The sequence below is a fragment of the Tiliqua scincoides genome, chromosome 3, assembly GCF_035046505.1.
Source record: "Tiliqua scincoides isolate rTilSci1 chromosome 3, rTilSci1.hap2, whole genome shotgun sequence".
In the NCBI taxonomy this organism is placed as follows: Eukaryota; Metazoa; Chordata; class Lepidosauria; order Squamata; family Scincidae; genus Tiliqua; species Tiliqua scincoides.
The window spans coordinates 233,991,762-233,998,179 of NC_089823.1; positions in this window are offsets into that span (position 1 = coordinate 233,991,762).

Sequence of the window (6,418 nt, forward strand, 5' to 3'; positions counted from 1 at the left end):
GACTTGTTTCATAGAGTAGGCTGAATAGCTTTCATGGTGCATGCTGAGGGCTGGAAGTGATATTGTGAGGCGCATGATGGCCAGAATAAGCAATTTGTACTCGCATAGAAACTCATTAACTGCAAATGACGGAAGAGAAAATGTGCAAATCTTGTTCATCATTTCAAGATATGAGAGAGCCCAGTTATAACGCGGGCCAGAGAAATTGCTTCCGGGGGCCACATTTGACCCTCAGGCCTCGTGCTTGAAATCCCTTGTGGAGACAGTCCTGAGCTTGATAGACACACGGTGCAAACCTATGCACATCAGAAGTAAATCCCAGTGTATTCAATGAGGTTTATTTCCAGGGAAGTCTGGATAGGATTGCAGCCTTACAGTCTGACTCTATGCAAGGCGGTTTTCATCTGTTCCTTTGTCTTGCCGCCTGTCCTCCATTTTCTCGCATTAAAGATCCAGCTTGGCCAATGCAGTGCACCTTGCTGAACCTAAATCATTAAATTGTTTTTGTACTCTCTGCTCCAATGTCATTGGCTGAGCTGCTGTGGGGTCACAGAATGTTGATGATGTTTCTGACATTGACGGAGAAGCTGTCAACACCTGGTTTAGTTTCTGCAAGGAAACTGAGGGGGACTGGACCAAGAGATGAAGGGAACAGTGCGTTGTTGCAGAGGGAGATGGACTGATGAGGGGGTTTCAGTTCTTGTGTGCTGCGGGTCAGAGAGCCATGCAGCAAAGCCAGAAAAATGTGGCGTGGAGAACAAATTCTTCTGCCTGCTGAGTTGATGAGCCAGATTCTGGGCTCCAGGTTTTTTGTAGTAATGATAGTCGTAGCTGTTGTACTAGTTTGTCTGTCTGTTTGGTTTTGTAATTGAAGTGGAAGCAAAGGCGGGTTTATTTTGGTGAGCTTTTGCAGCCTATGTAACTCCTCATGTCGGTCACTGATCAGGCAAGTTATTTCAGTGGCGGTATGGAGTGAGGGTGGGGTGAGTGACTCGAAATGTCCAGCTTGATAGCTACATACCACGGCTCTTCCTTGGCTTTCCTCCTGGCGCTTGGGAGGCCACTGCTGTTTGGGGAGGAGGGGAATATAATTGGAGAGAATGCAGGAATAGGGGGCACCCCTCCCTCCTTCCCCACAGAGCAGGGGGAAGTCTGTGATTGATGAGCTGGGGGTGGTGGTGAGGTCAAGCAGGGGGAGACATGGGTCAGTAGAAAAGAGTAGCAGGCAGGAGGAACCCGGCTCTTAAAAGCTTGCAAACCAGGACTAGCAAGTGAGATTAGGCTTAAGGAAGGCTGGGTCTTGCTGAGATGGGCCCTGTGGGGAATGGACAGCTGGGAAGCAGGTGTGGTAGTCTGTGTCCTCAGTGCTTTGCAAGGGGGGGGGGGAGAACAGTGGTTCTGGATTTCTCCTTGCAAATTTCTGGGGTTCAGCATTCGGGACACTTGTTGCCAAAATGGTGGTGTGCTCAGCCTTTCACTTTCTTAGCACTGTCCAGAGGGTCTTGTCGATGTTGCTACTCATGAAGGCGCCTAAAATGGCGGCCACTGTACCGCTTCAAGGGAAGCGGCTAATGGCGTCCAGCGAGTGCAGTGCCGCGGATAAGCCTGAGCGACTTGGCACTGTGGGGACGAGAGCCAAAGGCTTTGAGGCGATGCCTTTGCGCTGGGCTCTTGGAAGCAGAAAGCCGAGCACCCCGAATCTTGCTAATATGCGGTTTCCAGAACTCAGACCTGTCAAAGTGAGATTTCCTTTCACAGTAGCTTTCTGTGCTTGCTCCTGGCTTCTTTCTCAGCACTGTTAATGCAGGGATCTCGGCTTGAAATAATGTAAATAGCAAAACGGACGCAGGAAAGTGACTTTGGCCCTTTCCTCGAGTTGCGTGAACAGCAGGCGCTCACCTCTGCTTTGCGAGGGTGGTCGTTTGGCCTGCCTAATTGTGGCTCCTCCCTGGTGGTGGTGCAGCTGGTGGTCTTGGCCCCCTCCAACAAGCGTCACACAATGTATTCCTTGGAAAGCATTGCAGAGCCTCCTCATTTAATCCTGCCTTTTTGTAGCCATTCCTGTATTTGGGTGGTATCTGGATCCCAAATCTTTGACATTCTATTAAAAACTTGCAGGAGTGAGATGGTTGGGAATGGCTTTTCCCAAAAGACTGCTGGAAAATATTATATAAAAGTGGTTCATCTGAGTCCTCTAGAGCCAAACCTCTTCCCACTTGGCAGTTTCCTTCACTCTGTGGCCTTCATCCCTCCCTCTTGTCCCTGCTCTTAGATTGCAGCCTGATCCATGTCCCACACCTTCTTTCATAGTCAGGCAGTCTCTTGAGCCTCTTTGTCCTAGAGGCCTTGCTCTTGTGTTGCATTCAACTCAACTCTTTAGCGCCTGTGCACGTACGCACAATTTCAGGGTCCTTTTACCACGTACAATTTCTTCCTCCGACCAAATTCTCTCTTTGTCAAAATTTCCTTGACTGACTCTTCCAGAACCCTTGTGAACATTCCTTGTGAGTCCACACAGCTCTCCACATACCTGGTGGGGAGGGAGGTGGACCAGGTGTTTTGCTTATATAAAATATCAGATCAGTACATTTTTCTCCCTTCCTCCCCACTTCCAGCTTTCAAGATGACGAGAACTAGATGCCCAGTTTTGCCTGAATTGGATGGGTGTCGTGTGTGCTGGTCTCTCCTTTTATGTGTAGCATTTTGAAGAGTAAATCTCCTGATAACACTGAGTTTGTATTAATGGTGATCACAGCAAATAGTATTTGCAGTATGATTCAGTGTGAATCTTCCCATCAACCTCCACCCGTTGGTGGTCTTTTTGAGTGTGGAGAGGATGTGCATGTCAGTGTTTGGGGTGGGGTGAGAGGGGATTTCCCAAATGAAAAAATTTTCAACCCAGATCTGAGTTAATTTTAGAGCACTGGAAAATTTTTCCAATTTCAAACTTTTCTGGGACCAGTGTTTTCATTGGTCCCAGCCTAGATGTGGGACCAATGTTGTGCATAGAGCATGGATTAGATTCCACTCTTAGTATTCCTGCAATACTTTTCTGAAGAACTTGGATCACTTGACAGCCATGATCTCAGCAGCCCATATAGCAGCTCAGAGGGTGTATTACAGAGAGGCAGGCAGCTTTTTCCTCGTCCTCTGCCCAGAGAAACCAATGAGTTCATGGGTGATGTGCATTTTGAACAAGGGGCTTCCTGGCTCTCTTAACTTCTTAAGAAGAGTCCTGGTGGGTCAACCTGGAGACCCAACTAGTCCAGCAGCCTGTTTCTCACAGTGGCTAACCAGATGCCTGTGGGAAGCCTACTAGTCATAGGTGAAGGGGACAATCTTATCCCTCCATTGTTCTCCTGCAGCTGTAGTATTCAGAGGCAGTCTGTAGCCATCAGATGTAGTAGCCATTGATAGACTTGCTGTCCATGATTTTGTCTACTTTTCTTTTAGAGCTATCCATGCTAGCGACCACTACCTGTGCTTCCCTACCTCTAGATTAAACTAGGTGAAACCTTCTAAGCTTAGGCTATCTGTAGTTAAAAATCCTCTGGCGACGTTTTCCAGGGCCTTAGATGTAGAAGGACAATGTGGCTGGAATCATCTTTATTGCTGTTACCAAATAAAAGTTGAACTCTCAACTATCAGCAGTGTTTCTCTTACAAGTGTTCGCAGATGAATCCTTGCATGGCCTTGGGCAAGACACTTTATATGGGCCAAAAAGCAAATGAACAAGGCAGGTACTAATCCACCTTTCCTTTCTTTCTTCCCTGTGTTCTTTTGTCCTATAATTAAAATAGTCGAATTTGGGGAGCAGCGTTCACCCTCTTTCTTTAAGGAGAGCCTGCCAGGGGCCAAGGCTGTAGATGCTGCTGTAACATGGGGATGGATGATGAATTTCTTGCCTAAGGCAGGAGCTTGGGCTAGATGACCTATTAGGTCCCCAACTCTATGATTCTATAAAGTCTACATGTATAATGTCACCTTGTTGGTAGCTCTTAATGGGGCAGTGTATTCCCATGTTGCAGGTGGGGCGTTGAGCTGGTCATGGCAGAGGCCCAGATCAGCAAAAGTCTGTGCTGGGAATTGTGGCTAGGTTGGGACAGGGGCCTTGTTGACTTGTGCTTGGGTCCTGCTTACTTGACAGGCAGGAGAACTAACCCTTTGCAGTTATGCATTTCTGTATGCATGTACAAATGTACTGGAGTAAAAGTGTGTGGCTGTTTACACCCATAATCTATGTGTGTGGGAGGACCTCAATCAATGTGGGATGACTTCTGTTATTTGTTTCTGTGCACAAAAGACTATGTGAACTGTTAAATGGGTGATCATTGACAGTGGCCTAGCTGGAAGGGTTGCAAAGCACTGTTCGTCCAGCACTGTCTGTTCTAGCGGCTGTCTGCTGGTATTCATTTGCATCTTTTTGAGATTGTGAGCCCTTTTGGGACAGGGAGCCATTTAGTTATTTGATTTTTCTCTGTAAACCGCTTTGTGAACTGTTAGTTGAAACGGTATATAAATACTGTTGTTAATAATAATAATAATAATAAAAGTAGGGCTGAGCCAAAATGCCTTCCCTACTTTTGCTTCTGCTTTAGCACTCTGTGAAGTTGGGAGTGGCATTTTGGTGCTTATGGGGCATTGAAAGGGGCGAAGAATGTGACTGTGGCAATAGCACTTGCTGGGCTTTGGGGGCTAGAAGATGTCACTTGTTGTTGTTTTTTCTCCCCAATACTAGAGTGAGAGTAACAGGCAGTGCCCTTATGCTTCATGACCACACTGCATGATGTGCACTGAACAAGCAGACAAATGAAATTGATGCACATACACTGAATAGTGAGAATCACCTAGTATGGTTGGTCTTCATAGCCAGCCAGAAAATATGGTTGCCACTGACCTACTTGCTCCCCTGACTTGGGCAGGGGCTGGAGCAGCAATTTTGAAACACAGTCATAGACCCTGGAAGAGTCTTCCAGAAGTGACGTCACAAGAGGTGAAGATCATAGAGGTCAGTTGCTGTCAGAAGAAAAATGTTGAAAATTGCTGGTCTCAAGGCTGTCTCAGAGATTAATCTTGAGTTTTGGAGGTAGCAAGCAGTCTCCTCTGCCCCTCTCTTTAGGAGCTGGGTCATGTTCCGCAAACGTGCTTGTTCGAATAAAAGATTGATTTATAACCGACAAGTCTGTTTGTAGAGCCCCCCAGGAATCATTTTTCTGAAGAGGTCCCAGTCACAGTGCATTTGGGCATTCTCCCCTTCTGCTTAAATGTGGGACAATGACTAATGTCCAGCAAACAGAGCTTGCACTATAGGGGTACAGAGGGCCTGTATCATGGTGCTGACACCCCAAGCGGTAGCTTTGAACTGGGAACAGGAAGTATGGGCTGTGTATCAGGATAATACATCTTAATTGTGTGTATTTTCCTGCCCTTGTAATATTCACCGTAATGCACATTCTATGCCTCCTAGGCAGAGGCTATTTTGTACCCTGCCTCACACCCTTTGTAATAGTAGTTGCTATGTTAATATGGGCTAGATTAATACAGACTCAATTATTTCCCTAGCTTTTGAACCAAACATAGGCCTTTCCAAAAGACCAGGGTTGGGGAAGATCTCACATGTCCAGGTACTTGGATGCTGGGCTAGGACTTACGAATTTGAAATATGCATTAGTTCTGTGCAGTATCTTTTGCTTATAATGGGGAATTTTGCTGGGAAACTTGATTCTTGTTCCCTGTTTGGGTCCTGGTTTATGTTCCCCGACACTTCAGTGTGTGAGGATGTCCTGTGTGTTACTACATCAGTATGCTGTATTGGCTGAAGTTTTGGACTTCAGGGAGACTTGGGTTTGGATTTTCACTTGGCCTTGGAGGCTCACAGAATGTTCTTGAAAACTGTGTACTCTCCGTTTCAACTTGAATCACTGGGTGGTGGTCACCAGATATGACATGGGGTATGTAAACCAGTATAGCATCCCCCATCCATATACTGCCTTGAGGAAGAATGAGAGAGCTCTTGTATTAAATAATGTGAATGCTGTTGTCTAATTATGCAGATCAGCAACTTTTCAAAAACATGTTTTCTGTGGAAGGTCTGGATAGCTGGCTATCCCACCATCCCTGACCCTTAGAGTAAGGAGCAACCCAGCAGGGCATAATAGTTTTGTCCCTGATCACTGGAAGTTTCCATGAGGCTCCTTGCTAGCCCTCCAACCTATCCACTCCACTCATGAGGCTCTGGAGTTTGTCCTCCTTTCAGTGGCTGGCTGGCAGGATTAGCTCTGGGTCCTGCACGACATTCCACAGAACTGCAGAAGACTAAACTGTCCAACTCTCGGGCTGCTTATTGGTATTGGGGGTCTTGCTGCTGTTGCTCAGGCTAGCTGGCTGAACTAAGGACTGATCATGTATAAGGGCATGG